Genomic DNA, 18,636 nt, shown 5'->3' on the forward strand with positions numbered 1-18,636 from the left:
TTTAAAATATATTTGAAATAAATTTTGTTTACTTATATAATAACTTTATAAAATAATGAAGTAATAAATATTTGATACTTGTGCTTAATTCAAAGAAGTGATGATTTAAGAAAACATCTTTGCAAAAATAATCGTTGCTTAAAAAAAAAAAACTAAAAATTGTGTAGTCTTTTTTTTAATACAAAAATAGTATTCTCAACATGTAGATATAGAGACAAAAAATTAAGATAAAAATTTATTCATCAGTTCATGATCCGAAAACTAAATAAATAATAGGCGAATTATTAGTGAAATGCAAGTAAATGTATGTCTAAATGTAAGCGTAAAGAAATCACGGAAGCGCGCAAATTCAATCGAGGAACAAAGTCTCTCAGAAAAAGCACAATCCCCTTTTTTCACCCTCTCGCTCTGGATCGCGCGCACCCCCTACCCGCGACGTCGATCTCTTACACGTGGAGAAAACGGAAGGGGATAGGGGGAACGAAAGCCAAGTAAATCTGTTCCAATTCTCTTAGTTCCTTACCTCAAGTTCTTACCGTTGTCGTTTCGGTGGCCGCGTTCGCGTTTGTCCCTTACTTATTTCGTACTTTCCACTCACCTTCCTGAGTGATGCGTCACTTATTTCCTATAAGCCAGTTTCCATCACGCTGGCTTCCCTCGACGTGACATCCCGGCCAATATGCGATTTTCATTAACATTCTTTTTCGCCGTGCGCAATTTTTTCCTTTTTTTTTTTTTGTTAACTTAATCTCTCGCGACATTCATACATATCAATGCTATAGTTCCTTCACTTTCTCTATTAATTTTTACTGCACAGTTTACAGCGTAAATTGCCGCCGTCCAAAAAAAATCTTGTATTTTTCAAGGGAAAAGTTTTGGAAACTCATGTTCGTTATCTTAATCAGGTTCTTGATATAACTTTCTTTGTCGACTGCGCCCTACTTATCCTGCAATAATAAAAGTAAAAGGGAATAATTCACTCGGCGACATGCCGAATTGAATCTTCCTCGAAAGTGCCCGTTCAATTAGACACTCGATTTATTAATCGCTCAGTAAGTCTTTTATCTCTCGGCGCTTCCTTCCTTCACCCTCGCGGACAGGAAATCTTTCTCCTCGCGCCAATTTTTTTTCGCCAGCCAGGATTCCTGCCGATCGTTTTCCCCGTTCGAGATTATCAGTAATTACGAAACTTTCCAAGGGAAACGAATCGTCGCGAGTTTACAAAGTCAGTTATTAATCGCTATTCCCCGAATGCCCGAAAGGTGCCGAGTATCTTATTACTCTTGCGAATGGTCAAAGAGACGCTAATGCCAGAGATCGAACTTGATCTGACAGTTAGGATTAAATCCTTTTGGCATAATGTTATTTAATGTCTAAACTATAAATTTCTTATCTTTTACGCACACAAACATTCGACTGGTTTTCTGTTTGTGTTCTTTATGCATGTAAAGAGAGCTCATACATACAGCTTCACAACAATACCTCATTTTATTTCTCATATTATTTATATTACGATAAGTACTATTAATTTCGCTAGCCTCGTATCGACGTCAATACAAGGCTATGAAAGACGTGCGAATTTTAAATATTTTACCGCGAATTTACCTTTGATTGAATGTAAATTATCGGCGTTGACTAATTCATAGCTAATAGTTTGATCTGATAACATTTGAAATTTGCCATCGTGATATAATGTTGATATTCGGTGATGAAAGGTAAACATAACGTCATAATGATAATTGAAGAATATTATGCTGAAAATATGAATATTACTGAAAACAGTCAAGTCGCATAAAAAGGCATAAATGCAATTGATTAATTAAATCAATGCACGATTAATAATATAATAATGTGTGTGCTGTTACCGCGATCGCTGTATTTGCGATTTCGTAATTTCAAAAGCTAGTTAACTGTTTGATTCGTTCAAGCTCTCGTGAACAGGCAAACGTCACAACGCGGAGATATTCGCGGAAACACGGAGCGAACGATGTGGACAGCGCCGACGGCGGGATGTGTACTTTCCGTGAATCAGCTCGTAAATCGCCTTTCAACCGCGAGGACTGAAAGGACTTTCCGGCGATAAGAAAGTTTCTACAGGACGCACGTACAGTCACCATTATAACCGCACGTCGGTTGCCCGATGCGCGAAGCAGCTCTGGGTGCACGCCAGCCGAGCAATGCCCAAAAAGCGTAAAATCCGAAAATCCGTAAAATCCAAACCATTTCGCCGCTGCCTTTCCACATCTTCCTCCCGTCTTCTTCCCGTTCACGCTCTCGCTCCCCATCTCCCTCGCTCTCGCGTGGCCATCTAACCCCTAACTTCCTCCGTCCATTCCACTCCGCCCACAAATATCCTACCTGTCTTCGCGCCCGGAACCCGAATGCGTTTAACACGCTCCAGCTTCCTGGATATTCACACGGAATCTCTGTTAAGCTAGGGGGCGAGTCAAGGCTCACCGGCACCAAGCACCGTTCCAAATTTCCATTTCCACCCAAGTTTCGCACTCGGTCGAAGAACCGGACGATCGTTTCTTTCTATTTCGACTTACTTTCTACGAGAAGAATCGGGTTACGAAAAATTCCATCGGCTTCGTAGACTTGTGTCCAATGGCAGGAAAGCGAAGTTAACGCTTTCGTTGTTATTAAAATTACGTCAAGTGATACTCGTGCAGAAGGGACGATATATATTTCGTCAATGTGCACTGTGTACGCTAACTAAGAGGCACGGCATATTTTCTGAAAACGGGCGCGAGAGAAATGACAAATCCCGCGGAAACTCATTTCTGAGCTTACGATGTCGCGTCGAGCGTATTAAACCGATGTGTACCGCCCCGCTCACAGGAAGCGTAAGGAAAACGCTTCTGATATTCTAGACTCGGACGTTTTTTTTTCACCTTTGCGAAAGAATTCACTACTCTATCTAAATATCTGTATACCATGCCGCTTTCAGAATGAAGTCCATTACACCGTACTTGGCGACGATCAATACGCAAGTCGTTAAATCCGGAATTCGCATAGCCAGGTAACCTCCGCGCCGGAAACTCATCACACCCCGATGGAGAGAGAAAGAGAGAGAGAGAGAGAGAGAGAGAGAGACCAGTGGAGAAGGTGAGGAGAGAATGTCTGTCATTCGCCAAGTACTGCGACCGTGTAACTGCGTTTCGAAATTTATCCCAACGATATTCGCCATCGAAATCACAATCGCGAAAGGAGATTGTCCGCCTCATTCAATGCAATATGTATAACTGTTCCATCAAACATTCTGCAGCGATTTCCTATCAAGTAAGAAAAGATGTAATTAAAAGGAGAGATTCTACAAAGACAATAAAGCTATATTTAATTTGAAAACAGATAATTAATTGTAAAAGAAAGACAGCAGGAGGGAAGGAAGAAAGAGGAGAAAGAAGGCAAGAAGAAAGGGAGAGAAGAAAGAGAGAGAGAATCACCAATCGGTTGACATTTTTGGGGTTTCTGACGAATCTAATTAATTCCTGGGAATGATACCGGTAATATTGTTGGATGACGCAGTCAATCCTTCGACTGCAGATCAGAGTCCTATAACCAGACCATCGACGGAATGATCTCACAAAGCCAGGAGCTGGTATTGGCTTACCTTTGCGCTTTAACTACTTGGATGGCGTAATGGACGCCGCAAAGTAATCCCGGATAATTAATTCCGAGTTATGATATAGCGCGGACCGTTAATACGGCAAGTGTGTTTCAATCAACAGTCGACAAGTCAAAGCTTTGTATTATGGATACCGTAAGTCATTGCGCGAGATCATTTGTATTGCACCCCATCGATTGAATTTATCATCGAATTTCCTAACATGTTCAAGCCAAAAACATATAGTCTTCGATGCTTTCATACGACACATTTGAGGAAACGTATTTCATTCTAATTGCCTTACAATTTTACGATAAAACTTAAAAGTATTCACAATTGCTTCTTTAATTAGTGATGCAGAGAAGGATACAATTGTAATGAACAATTTCTCGAAGTCTTCATTACCTTTAGACTTTTTCAAATTCTTTTAAGCACAATGTTAATTCTATTATTTATTTCTTAAGATATCTTAAACGAGAAATGGTAAAAAGTATTGGATTAAAACTATCTTTAACTACGTTAATCTATTATTTGAATAAACAGAGTCGAAATGCGAAGTCCAAACTCCAGAGTTTAACAGATTACAACTCGTAAGGGTATTCCATATTCTTGTTACAGGTAAAAACAAATCATGTAGCAACAATTCCATCTTTCTCTCTCTCTCTCTCTCTCTCTCTCTCTCTCTCTCTCTCTCTCTTTCTCAATTTATACGATTAATCCCATGTAAAAAAAAGATCCACATTGTACATTTGGGTCCGCAGAATGTCGTTGCGAAAACAGACGTACACATTATCCGCGTACGTATTATCGCGGTTAGAGAATAACGGACGATTAGAGAAATCTGTTCCAGTGTTAAATACAACCGGCGATTTCGTGTACCGTCGTCGTTTTCGTATGCGCATACATTCGCGCGATAAACGGTGCGGGTGATATCACGTTTTGCAGCAATGCCAGCTCCCACATGAACACCACACACACACACACACACACACACGCGCGCGCGCGCGCAAGCACAAAAGCGCGTATATACGAAAGTACAGTTGGGGTAAGAGAAGTTTTGAGAGCACTAGGAGAGAGAGGTATAGGAGCTCATCGACGCGTCAAAGTGGTCCCAACCAATTTCATAGCGAGGTGAGCAAACAGGGGTTCTCAAGCCCCCCCCGAATCGTCGTGTAGCGCGGTTTCCCTTTATATCCAGGAACACGAAACCATCAACCGCGAACGATCAATACCCCGAATTACTTTTCGTCACCGTGAGAGTGCGAATCACCGCGGCGGCCGTTCCATGAGATAAACCGCATTACATCGACGGCAATTAACGCTTCGTTAGCGTAAGACCGTAACTTGGACGCACGACGTGCTCGACTTTTAATAATAATCGGTCATGAAGATTCCTATGGAAACTTCATTACCGCACGGATTACGGTGCGTTGACCAGCGTTTGTTTACAACGACGGTTGATGTAGTGGCTACACCGTAGTACAGGTGCGTTAGGTAACGATATTACTCAGATATGCAAACTACAATTCTCATTAATTCTCACCGATATTTCGCGGTAATCCGCGCAACAGGAACTTGAGTTGGAGAACTATCGCGGCGTCATACGACGAATTGCTTGGATATTGCTATTAATACTATGCTAAGAAATAGCCAATATATTTAGGATTACAAAGGCGCGAGAGCGGTGTTGTAATAAATAGCAGGTTAACATAGAAAATTGAACTTTATATATGTAAGCCGATATGATCGACAATTTTATGTACGGATGATCTATTATAAACTTGTTGAACTTGTTTCTCTCTGTATCTGGAGAAAATAATTCGAGGAGATGATGGACAATTTTTCCAGAACTTCTGGCGCAAAGTTGCCTCGCGCGAGGAAAACGTTGAGATCAATTATGTACCAAAAAAACTGATAAACTCAACGAGAGCAACGAAGAAATTACAGGCAAAATCGCGGGGAGGAAGAGGGGGGGCGAAAGTTTCGAGCGGGTGGCAAAAATACTCGCGCGCGCATTGTTGGGTGTTCCACGTTCCGGTCTTAAATATATATTATGCCACCGAATTATAACAAGCGTCCCGAGATTATGCAAATGTTTAATCGCGAAGGAGCCCGCTAATGGGAAGAAATTGCAGCGCTGGCGCCAGATTAAGAGTCACCCCCCCTCCCTCCCTCCCTCCCCTGCAGAAGCGGAGCGCGCCGGAGCAGCTTCCCTGAGAGAACTCCTTTCTCCCTCAACCGCTCCGCACCACCCCCTTCGCGCCGTCGTCGTCCTGCTTGTCGGCTCCGCCGAGATAAGGATTTAATTTTTGGCCACCTTTAATCCTAATTCCAAGTTACTTGGGAAGGCAGGTGCGCGCTACGACGCCGGTATACTCTCGCTTTTCTCTCCTCTGCGAAACTTTAACCACGAAGGATGACATACTGGCCCGATGAAATAAAATGGCACGGTATTATGCAATTAAATGTCCCGTTACTCGTTACTTTACGCGATTATTTAATCGCCGGTGAAAAATAAAACGTTTTTAATCATAATTATAACCCACAAAGGCCGCCTCGCGAAAAATCTATATCGAGAGAGCGTAAAGGCTACGATAATATTAATTTTAGCGCAAAATTGATATACGTTATGTTTCATAATTTTTTTTCCTCCCGTACTAACGCAATTGTAATTGAACACTTGGATACGCATTATTGTTATTTCTATCCATTTTCACACCACTTTTCGGATAATCACCTTTCTGCGATAACGGAAACCTTCCTTCCGCCGTATTTTAATATGGTGTCAAGCGACAAGAGAGACGAAATTCCTTCCCAGGAAAGGCCCTTTACTTTTAATCTCGTTACTTCAATTCTATCAAGGGGATAACACCTATTAATTCGTCCCCAGAATGAACTCGTTAAAGGAGCTCAACTCGCTCGCGATGTAACTTTGTTAAGGGGTATGCGTAAAAACATTCGGCCCGGCCCTTTGAATACCCGCCAGGAGAGATAATAAGGGAATTAATTGATACGAAAAATGCAATTACGGTGGCGGAATAAGATATTTGTGCGACGAGCGAAAAACGCGAATACGTGCGTGAAGTGAGAAGTTGGCGTCATCGAGATGTGAAATATCTGTGTAAAAGGAACACAGTACTCGATTGATCGACGAATCGCATTTGAATAGCGAAAAATGTTACGTCAACCAAGGCGATACGTCAATGAAAAGAAAAAAATTGTTTTAATTAAAAAAAAAAGAGGGATATATATTTTAGGTGTACAAGCTGTTTTGGGAAATTTCGTATCCGTTTTGGCTCGTTATTTTCAGTTATCCTTGCCGGTGTAATACCGCGCCGCGATACGGTTGGCATACGCCAACCGTGTAAAAAAGTTACTCTAAAATACGATTTGGTCCGGTAACGAGTGAAAATCGGTTTATTGGATTTACCACGCGTTCCAGTTCGTTTACATTACGGCCAGGTATCCGCACGCCGCGTTCTGTGCTGTACGCAATATAAACACAATGTACTAGCAGGATCGGTATTGAAAAATGGCTTACTTTCCGATCGCCTCGGTAAGGACACACCTCACATGTTCCATCAGGCCCGTTCGGACTTGGCAAATTTTTAAACGTCGAAAACACAACTATATTTTAATAAATATTCCACTAAATATCTTAAACAAGAATGTAATTATGTAATATTTATCATGATACAATTAAAAGTTTTACAATTTAATATTATTTTTATGTAACAATTTAATGAGAAAATTATATCAAAATGACACATATAACATGTTACTTTGACATTATTATAATTTAATGTGTTATATATGTTAATAAAACACATATTGCGAGATCACGTCGAGAAATAACAGTCACTCTTATATTATAGAATAAACTCAACAATTTTCTTCGGCCAATTTTAAATAAATAAATTCTGTCGCTGATAATAAGGAACATATTTATCGTGTAAAAATAATCTAATAATTTAATACTTCACTTAAATTATCACAACAACAATGTGTCAAATTTTAACATGAAAATTTTAACAAGGACCGATTTTAACGTGAAATACAAAATGTTTTTTATTTTGAAATATTGGTTGAAATTTTGTTGCAACCTAAAATATAAAAGCTAATATAAAAAATATAAAAGCTCATACAAAAATTGCACCTATAAAGATATTAAAGTAAACGGTGTTCCGATTTGTAGGCTTTAAATAAAATTTCCGAAAAAATTATTCCAAAGTACAGTTTGACGGCGCGTTCGTTACATTCGATTCTTCTGACGGCGGCAACCACGTAGCGGTGGTGTAGTGAAATCAACATTGCGCCAGCGGCGCTGACGCGTTCTCGGTCGCATAAACAATTAAGCTAATTGTTAAAGCGACAAACGGGCTTATACGTGCTGTCATGTATATTCCCCCGGCAGACTGATATACCCAGTGTGCCGGGCGTGCACACCACGCCGCACTCCACTACACTATGACAAACATAACGTTGCGGCAACTACTCCGCGAGTTGCGCTTGCGAGTTGTTCTTGCGCTCACTCGTAAAACACGCGCGCGTGTGCGTACACATGTAACGTGCGCGCGCGTATGTATGTACACGGCGTCACTGCGCGCGGAGAGTAGGTCTCTTCGCCAAATATTTGTGTAGACAAGGAAAGCAGAGCGCGTACATACATACATACATACATACATGCATACGTATGCATACGTACACACGTACGAGTCGCCCCCTCGTTGCATCCGCGCCGTGTGCTCGCCGGTGCAAAATAAGTGTCAATTATATTCGAATTTTGGCACTTGAATGAAATCTCGCGGTGTAAATTAATACGATCGGATTGTCGAGAACGCCCATTAACGTCCATTTATTAATCGATTTGATGCAAATCTATGGTTACATCGTTATGTTACAGAGTTGCTGTTATAAATAATTATATACGGCAAACGGTAAAGTTAATAAAGATAATAAAATTTAACGAAAAATAAGCAAAAGGGTAGCCACTCTATGATTGTTGTACTGAAGAATGCAGAGAAAAAACAACTTTTTGGTTTTAAAAACATATGTTTTTGCTAAGTAGTAAAGATCAAATGTTATCGAAATATTAAGTATTAAAAAAAGATTATATAGCATTAGAGACAATTTGCTTACATAAGAAAATTTTGTATGATTTTTTTATCCAGAAAAATACATTCCCATTATTATAATAATTACCGATCTTTAAATGATTATATTATTAGAACGCGTTATTATAATAATAAAAATATTTTCTTATTATTTAATAATAATTTTATTAAAATAATTATATTCAATAAAAGTTAATTGTAATAACTACAATAATTGTTCAATAACGTTAATATAATAAAAAAATATATTCTAATTATTCAATAATAGTGTGTGTGCATGCATTGAGACGAAAAGTAATCGAATAGAAAATATAACAAAATCTTCAAACTAAGAATTAGAATTTAATATATGATCAAAACAAACTGTTTACTTACTCTATTTAGATAATTATTACAAAACTGAATTTAAAGTATGATCTTTTATTGAAATTGAACCATTCGATGAATCTAATTAAAAAATAAGAATTATCAAATTTCTTAGAGATTAATTATACATAAATAACATTATGATGGCGTCATAAACAAGAACAATAATTTCTCGTTTATACGTAAAACAATAATTGTTAAATAAAATACATTAATTTTAATTTGATACCAATGCTTGATGTATTCTTCTGTGTTAATTGAAGATTGTACAAATATACACGGAGCTTTTCGTACCCCGATCAAAATTTTTTCATGTAAAAGTATGTACAAATCTGTAGAATTATGTATCAAAAATGTCTATGCAAAATTTTACATTGTATATTTTTATTTAATTTTACATATTTTTATGTAATTTTATATAATTTTGATATAATTTTATAGATTTATACATACTCTTGTATAAAAAAATTTTTGCCGGGAAAAAAATTGCTTATTTACAATTATATACAATTACATATAATTATACATAATTATATTTAATTATATATAATTACATATGAATAATTCTTTCTCAATAAAAAATGTTTCATGTAAAAGTATGTATAAATTTATAGAATTATATCAAAATTATATAAAAGTGTATAAAATTATGTAAAATTATATAAAAATATACAATATAAAATTTTGCATGGACATAATTCTACAGATTTTTATATATTTTTACATGAAAAATTTTTGATCGGGACCCATTTCTTTTTTACGAGATGCATCGTCGACTTGCCGCTTTTTTTCCGAATCAATAGCCACAATGAGAGAAAGAAAAATAGATAGGACCCAATTGCAATATACGTATGTATTATGCAGTGGTAGAGAGTGCATCGAATTGATCGATGAATCCGCTGAGGTGCGGCATCGTTTCCCCAGGAAATGTGTACGTCATTGTTCCCGCGCATCTCGCTCGTATTCTCAGCAGTGCATTACGTTCAGCTCGAAACGGAAACCGTTATTGAACGCGGATGTTTATCGTATGCGATTTCCTTGGTCAAAAGGTAAGCGAAAGAAAAAAAAAAGGGGAAAGAAAACACTCGGCGTTCGTACAATAAATGTTCTTTCTTCGCCCCTTAAGCGAACGTATGCCAATGCTGTGCCGACGTCTCTCTTTCTCTCCACATTAATTCGCCGCCGTGCATAATGCATTTATTTTTCTTCTCAAACCGAACGTCTCTCCTTCTATCCTTCTCTCTCTCTACTTCTCCTCGCGATTTATATTATAATTATTTTTTTCATCGAATTAAATTACCTAAGATTATGTGGTGCGACAACTTTTCAATGTTTTCGAAATACCGCCGTGAAATAGCGCGAATACTGAATACGGAGTGTTTGCATTACGACACAACGACGACGACGACGACGACGACGACGACGACGATGGTGAATAATATTATCTTCCGCCAGCGTGCTAAACGAAGACTTACTGCTAATAAAGCTGCGATATTGAATATGACGCCGGCGACACGCGACTGCTGCAGTTTGTTGTTATGACAAAAATCACGGGGCGCGTTTCAAAGAAGCCAATTAAACGGGTATCTAATTATCCTTAATTATATATCTCTCCCTTTTATAGCTTTGAGATTCGCAGCAACGCCCGCGTCAAACGTTACTTCTCTCGGCAATCGTGGCAACGGTGGATCCCACCTTTTTCATGAATTTCACGTCATCGGCGTATCGAGAAGTATAATCACGATAACGATGTGATTGCGTAACAGCCGGCGACTGCATTATTACGCGTTTACAGCTGGAGAAATCTGACGCCCGGCCCGGAGCTGAGCTACAAGTAGCGCGCGTGCGAAAAATAAAAAAGAAGAAGAAGAAGAAGAAGAAGAAGAAGAGGGATGACGGAACAATATTTGTCTGTCACACGGTTAACATTCGGAAAAAATGATTTATCCGCGCTCGCGGGCTGACGCGCGTCGACGACGTCACGAGAGATTACGGTGAGGCAACAAAAATCTCAAAGGGCCATCGAGCCCATTGGAGTAGACGTAAAGCAATTTCACAGCGGGAGATCAGGAAGCACAGCCTGAGCAATAAAGCTTTGCGCTCCTGGAAAAGCGCGATATTATTTAATGCTCGGTCAATCGAACGACGGCCGGGTGGCGCGGCACGGAAGAAAGTTCTCTGACACGCCGATATGTCATTTATTGAAAAATTCAAATCGGTCGCGCCGGCGGCGTATTCTTTCTTTTTTTTTTTTTTCTCGCGAATCTCGCGCTTCCCATCGGCCGGCCGGATGTTTGCGATCGCTAATGAAAGCTCGGCATATAATTGAGTGTATATCGGGTATATAGCCGATATATTTACGCGAATCGTCCATTGATGCACTTCAATCGGTCGCGCACGAAGTACCGATAAATAAATTGCAAATTTCGTTATTTAGTTTACGCGAGATACCGGCGCACGATGTATATTATGAAAACATTCTCGCAGATTACACAGCGAATCAGGTAGGATATCTCGTATCGGAAAAACTTTATCCTCTCCCCGTAACCGTCGCGAGCGGATTATGTGTTTATTAATAATAATTTATATATGCGCCTATATGTATCCGTAACCGAGCGCAGTGATGAAATAAACGAGTGATTGAGTAACATTCCTTCGTGTTTAATAAAAATCCGCCGTGTTAAAAATTAACGGTATAGAAATTAAAATTTCCGGGCAACTATTGCCCGATGTAATATCATGCATGGGAAATCCATGAAGCGTCAGCGACCGCGGGGAATACAATAATTTATATATTTTCTCGCATATTTATTGTAATACGGGGAATAAAAGAAGAGTTTATGTAACGAATTGCAAATCCTCCTCAATATCTACTGAACGTGTTACGCTTTATTCTTTTAAACGTAATCGCTTCGATCTCTAAATCGAACTTTCTTTGATTTTATCGTGGCTCTATCCGATAAACATTACGCTATCTGCTCCTCCCCCCCCCCTCTCTCTCTCTCTCTCTCTATCTATCTATCTATCTATCTATCTATCTGTCTATCTATCTCTATCCTTTTCCTCACTGCCAGAAATTACGTACGGGCTTACCTGGCTCACCGCAACACCTGCGACTTTCCCATCCCTTCGTACCCGAGATATCGATTTTCTTTAATCTCCACCGCCAAAAAGATCCTCATCGCGGATATTCCTACGTGAGAAACAGCAACTGACGACAATCGACGCTTCTATTATTGTTTTTAACTTACGGATTTCTGTTGACGTTTTCACGAAGAAATTGACCTCGCAGCGCTGCTTTTAGAAGTGCGATTTATGAAAATTGCCCAATCGTCATGCGTACATAAGCATATTTAAAATTATATGAACAATTACACCATTTAAATCTGAATATTTTTCTTTATGCAAGCTTAATTGAAGTGTCTTTTGTCGAATTAATATACGCCATTTAATCAATTTGGATGTATAACTCCCTTTCAAAACCGTTACAATTTGAAATTCCGTGCACTATGTGCATTTCTATCTTTCTGAATTTATATATACTTTTCTCGTGTGTGAGATATTTCATTGTTTGGTATCGTTATTGTTTATAATTATTATTGTACATTATTTTGCTGCGATATAACAGGAGTAGAACGAGAGGCGCAGAGAACGCGACAGAGATGTCGCAGCCCGGTTTCAGCTGAAACACTAAACCCGTGATATATAAGATGGACTTATTAATGAAGAAGCAAAAAAGAAGGAGGGTGTCCGCAGCTATTCAGGAAGCACTCAAGAAAGTTGGGTTTACAATCAGGTACGTCGAGAGGAAAGGTAAACCTGCCTTCGTTCCGCGAGTTAAAACTACCCGGCGCGGCTAATGGCTCAGAGTGGTCGAATGACACGCGACAAAATAAAATACAGCGCTTCTACGGGAAGTTCTCAAGCTCGGAAAGACAAATGCGCAGCAAACCTTGTCTTTGTAGCCGTAACATTTGAAACCATGACATTCGACAATTGATTGCGATCAAAAATTTTCTCGTTGAATGTATTCAAAGGGGAAAAAGATATAATATATATATAAAGTTTAATTAAATTTACTTCTAATAAATATAATATATATTTTTTAAATATTCATTTATCAAAAAAGTAATGTATTGATATATTATAATTTTACCTCTTTTTATATGTATATTATATATATTATATATTTTTATTTTATATATATTTTTTCTGCGAATTCATGCAAATAAAAAACTGTTAATTATGCATAATAATATCAATATACATAAAATTTAATCAAACAGAAGCAATAATAGTTAACAACAATTTTACTTCATTATAGGGTTGAAATGAACAATCGCTATTCTCGCGCGATTGCATCGTGTGTAACGCGAATTTGATATAAAACATTGCCACGATTTTTTATTCGAAGCCACGCCGTCGCTCAGTCATTAAGTGGATATTCTAGAGCGTGAAAATGTGTGACCTGCTTTTAGAATTTTTTTTAAACTGTTGCATACATTTTTCTCTGCTTTTGTACTACGGTTACATTTTTAAATATCCAGAAATTTTCATATGGCTAAATTTTTATTAACTTTTGTTACCTAAATTTAAAATTAAAAACTTTTTCAAGTCGGCTGACACGATTTCTCAAAAACTATAGAACTATTAAAGCTATATATGAACTGCAATTTTTGTGTAGGATAACTCCGATGTATATCAAAAACGCACCTATTAAAATCTTAATTTCTTAAACTTTATTTAAAATGTTTAAGATAATAAATTATATCAATCAAAACTTTATATATATAATTTACTATTTAAAAAGTATTTTGAAGTATAATAATTAATAAATATTATTTTCTTATATTTGGAACAAAACTTTTAAAAGTATACGGCAAAACTTCGCATATTTTTTGCCGTACCTCAAAAGGAATATATATATCTAATCAAAAATGAAACAATCAAACAAATAAAAAATACACGAGCTAAAGCGCTTGTATTTTGGCATATTCTACTGTACTACTTCTCTACACTTTATGTAATATGAAATGATTACTAAGCACTCCCTACAGAGAATAATCATGTAGATTGTGTAATACATCGCTATTCATAACAATAACAAACTTGTAATGTTTTAGGTACATTTGCAAGAATTAAAATCGATAACTTTAATAGTTTAAAAATATATTTCAATTGACTTAAAAAATGTGTTTTTTAAAATAATGTAAAAATCAATAAACATTTAACCATACCAAAATCTGTATAATACATTTGTATAATACATTTATTAAATATGTACAAGTAGATGTAAAATAGATACAAGTAAATGTAGAAAAATGTGTGTAGTACTAAAAAAAAAAAAATTACCAAAAATAAAGAAACTCTTTCACGCTTTAGACTAGAATACCCCTTTAAATATATAACAAACAAATTTCTGTCGGTTCTTGAACATAAAAAAAGGATTGGAAGATCGAAACTACGAAAAAATAAAGAAACGTCAAGTCGAAAGTTGACGTTTCCGTCGACGATAGTGCCGTCGTCATCATTGTCATCGTCGTCTTGGCCGTCTTTCCACCGATGCAAAATTACTGTGCAAATGCAATTGTAAAACGCTCGCGTAAATATAATTCAAAGAGGGTCGGTAGAAAAAGGATGATCGGAATATCGACTTGTAAGGTGGAGAATAAAAATCGATAAACTATCACGGCAAAGTAAACTTTTAAAGTAGATTTCAAATTTTGATATTTCCGCATTTTCGATGATAGTTTTTGATAGATTTCCACAGATTTGCGAATTCGCATAGTTAATATACATGACAAATTATGAAATTAATTTTATATGTTCTTTTCAAGCATATGTAATGAAACAATAAGTATATTTGTTATTGATATCTCTTCTTTTTACGTTTACTCGAGGTGGAAAGTAAATACTTGGGTTAAAAGCTGAAATCTTAGCGTGATCGATAACACAATAGTATCTTTTTTCAGTCGTAGCGGCGCCGATTATTGAAGAGTCTAGACACGCACCTAATCCTGCGAGGGGACTCAATTTTCACGAACTTTTAAAAGTGCTCCCAAGTTCTAATTGAAACTTTCGATCACAAACATTGCCCTATCTTCAGGATGATCATAAAGTTGCTTAAGCCGCGGGCTTTCTAATTCCGAAAAGAGATTCAAGTTTAATCATCAGACCGATTTATGAGTACGCCACGCCGCGCGATTAAAAAAGTTACGCGCAATGCTAATAAATGCTGTTAAGGGCACCTGTCGAAGATACATTAAATAATTCCGATATCACATATTGATTGGTATGCATGTCGAATGAACGCGTTGGGCTTGACAGACGACGACGCTCGTGACGATATTAAATCGCCCGTTATGGAAAAACATTTTCATTCTGTAATCTCGATGTCACGTCAGTTTGCGAGTTGCTTGACCACGCGAGTCGATAAAAAAATAATGAAATAAACATAGCTACTTCCAATTGTAGCTAATTCCGACCAGTTCAAATTCAAGAACTTATTTTAACGCCGTATTATACACGAAAAAAACAAACTGGATAATTCTGTGAAACAATAGTTTGCTACGTGAGAGCGTCTATAGCGTCTAGGGAGGTTTGATCATCAATACAGAAATTATGTTTGAAAGTTGAGCAAATTCTTTGCCACATAAAAACTGCTAACGTAATAAATGTTCTTCGTCATGTTTCGTTAAAAACTATAATCCATACATTTAATTGACTTTCATAGAAAATTGTCTTGCCGCATTAATAAAAAGTTGCTATTTTATTATAACAAATATAATTACTTATATCTTTAAGTTTGTTCAATAATAAAATTTTGCTACTTTAACATCAAACTGGCTCTCCGTGTTTATATTACGGTGACAGCTCTGCTGAAACGGCCAATTTGTTTCAACAAATTCTTTTTCTTTCTATATGTATCCATGTTACAATATAATATATATTTCCATTATTTTTTTTGTACAGTAATCGAAAGCTTTTTAATTTATACGAAGGAAATTCTTTTCCTTAAAACAATTTCCCTTTAATCCAATATGTACGACTTAATGTTTCTCGTTTGAATCTTCAAGGTTGTGTAATCCATTTAAGCAACTTGCTGCTTTAAAACGCAAAGCTTTTATAGTAACTAACAGCACCGGCGAGAAGACGTTTCACTAACCATACGAGTTCGCAACGCGCGAGCGTTATTTCGCCGCTCGGAAAGGAAAAACGAGGAGAGGAACTCGGCCCTCGTGCCAATCGGGCGTGAAAGATACTTAAGTAGTGACTTACCGCGATGGTCAGACTGCGGCGTGGCAGGTCGGCCGGTGGAGCAGGTGGATTCTGATCGCAATCGTGAGCCGGCCGGAGGACAAAGCGAGCGTCTCACGGAGACGTTTCCACGGCGCACGGTGTTTAAAGCACGATGACCCCACTTTTCTCGGCGCCCGACGCCGATCGTCAGGAAGCCGAGCTGTCACGTGCAATCTATCTACGCACCGACAACCAGCGTGTACCCCACGTGACGTGTTATGCACCCGCATGACACCACGGACAGGTGCCATCGTCAACGCCGGGTCATTTGAAGACAAACGAGACGACGATATGTATATCGTTTGCGGGAATGAATAATAAATGCGTTGCGACGATGTGGAAACTCGGCCGAGAAGAATTTAATTAATGCCCGCGCGATGTATTGTTCTACGCGCTTTACTAATGACACGCACGATTTAAGCGAGAAGGAGGTTTTAGGGAAACGTTAAATAAGGGCTTCAACGGCAAAGACAAAAGTTGCAAAATTATCAAAATAATTCCGTGTACAAAAATTCTCTCTTACAGTTGTTACAGTTGTTTACGTTTCTAGCGTAGCGACGAGAAGCGATGAAAAGCAAGACGCATAAAAATTTACTTATAACGTTCTCCATTATTACTATTAAACGGTGACACAAATTTCCAAATATTTTGTCAGACACAGTCAACTGAATTTAAACTGAGAATTTCTATCTTTGCTCTTAGATACCGACATACATAATTTGGCGACAGAGAAAGTCTTTTCGAACCGCGTGACGCTACAAAAAAAAAGTATATCAATTAAATACGGTAAGAAACCAATTAAGAACAATTTACGAGATATATAATCCTACCTCGCGTCTTCGAGGAACACGAGCGAGCCAATAAACATGATAACAACTTACGGGGAGGGAATGCCAACTCTTTTCGTTTCATCCCATGCGGATGGTTCCACGTAGGTGTCACCTAACGGAAACCCGACCATAGAAAAACTTTCCTGCCGTCTTTCGTCCTTAAAATCCTCAACTAAATAAAAGAAAACTCAACTATCCCGCGATTGCGTTGCAGCAAAGTGACTCGACCTCGTTTCCTATTACCTTCAGCGGATGATTTTACGTGGATGTCACTTAACGGAAACTTGATTCCCGGTGGCGCAAAAATCCTTTGCGCTCTCGAGATTCAGAAAAAACAGTTCGACGGTTTAAAGTCGCATTACACTTGAACGATTATAAATCCGTGTTTCTTCTCGAAGCTACAATCTTAATAATTAATCGTACAAAATGTTTATATGGAGAAAATACAATTGTAAAAATGAAGAGCTATTTTTGTTTAGTTAATTAATCTTGATTGGATAATCTATTTAAATAAAAGTTTTTCTTTTAAAAAGCTATTACTTTTGTCCTCTGCACCAATCGACTTTCTAAACGATAATCACAGTACATTCGCGTAATATTTATTAATTAGAGAAGGCTTCGTAATAGCAGCAAAATTAATTCGTAACAATAAAAGAACACAATTGAATGAGTAATATCATTTTAATTTTCTAATGCTGAATTATTCTAAAAATCATGAGAAACTGTGAAAAAAGGAGAGTATCGCGCGCGATCATAAATCAGCTGAGGAGGACATTGACAGCAAGAAATGTCGATTTTTCTCTTTTTACCCGAAAAACAAATTCTTCGAGGAGAACAGGAAGAATCGAAATCCTTTCCGAAGTCGCGTTGCTGCAAGGTGACTCCGTCTCATTTCCCTCAACAGATGATTCCACGCCGGAATGTCACCGAGCGGAAACGTGACATGGCACGTCAGGCAAAACGTATTTAGCTCTATGAATGATGACGCTCGTTCACCCGTCCAACCTCCCCTAAGACTTACAAAAAGTGATTCAAAACCCGTTTGAAGACGCGCGTAACTTTGTGCTACCTTCCGGGATCGCTCGGGGATACTAGGGGTTGTTGACTATGCGGATGCCGACGGTAGACTGACGCGGTGGTGGGATCGCTTCAAGGATCGTGTGGGACGGTCGTCGACGATCGGGAGTGGCTCCAGCTCGTTCGCGATGAGGCGCACGCGCACCCCCTGCCCTCCGTATCAACCGATCCCTCCAGCTCCCTTCGACTATCCTGTCGTTCAGTCCTGTCGTCCCCTTGCCGCCACCGTCCCGCTTCCTCGGCCCACCCGAATCACCAACGCCATCCAGGAGCACCCTCTAGCGGAGGGTAGATAGGGTGGGTAGGTGATACGGTGACGAGACACCTATATGTTCGGTATATC

At 38.2% G+C, this 18,636-nt stretch overlaps 1 long non-coding RNA gene across 1 annotated transcript in view; it reads right to left on the reverse strand.

The window, feature by feature from the left end:
• Window positions 1-18,362, reverse strand: part of LOC114254431 — a 35,976-nt gene extending 17,614 nt beyond the window's left edge. The window contains exon 1 of the long non-coding RNA XR_003625798.2: window positions 16,366-18,362. This is a non-coding gene — a long non-coding RNA (uncharacterized LOC114254431). The remainder of the gene's footprint in view (window positions 1-16,365) is intronic.
• Between the last annotated feature and the right edge of the window lie 274 nt (window positions 18,363-18,636).

This window comes from Monomorium pharaonis, chromosome 6 (genome assembly GCF_013373865.1).
Source record: "Monomorium pharaonis isolate MP-MQ-018 chromosome 6, ASM1337386v2, whole genome shotgun sequence".
NCBI classification, from domain to species: Eukaryota; Metazoa; Arthropoda; class Insecta; order Hymenoptera; family Formicidae; genus Monomorium; species Monomorium pharaonis.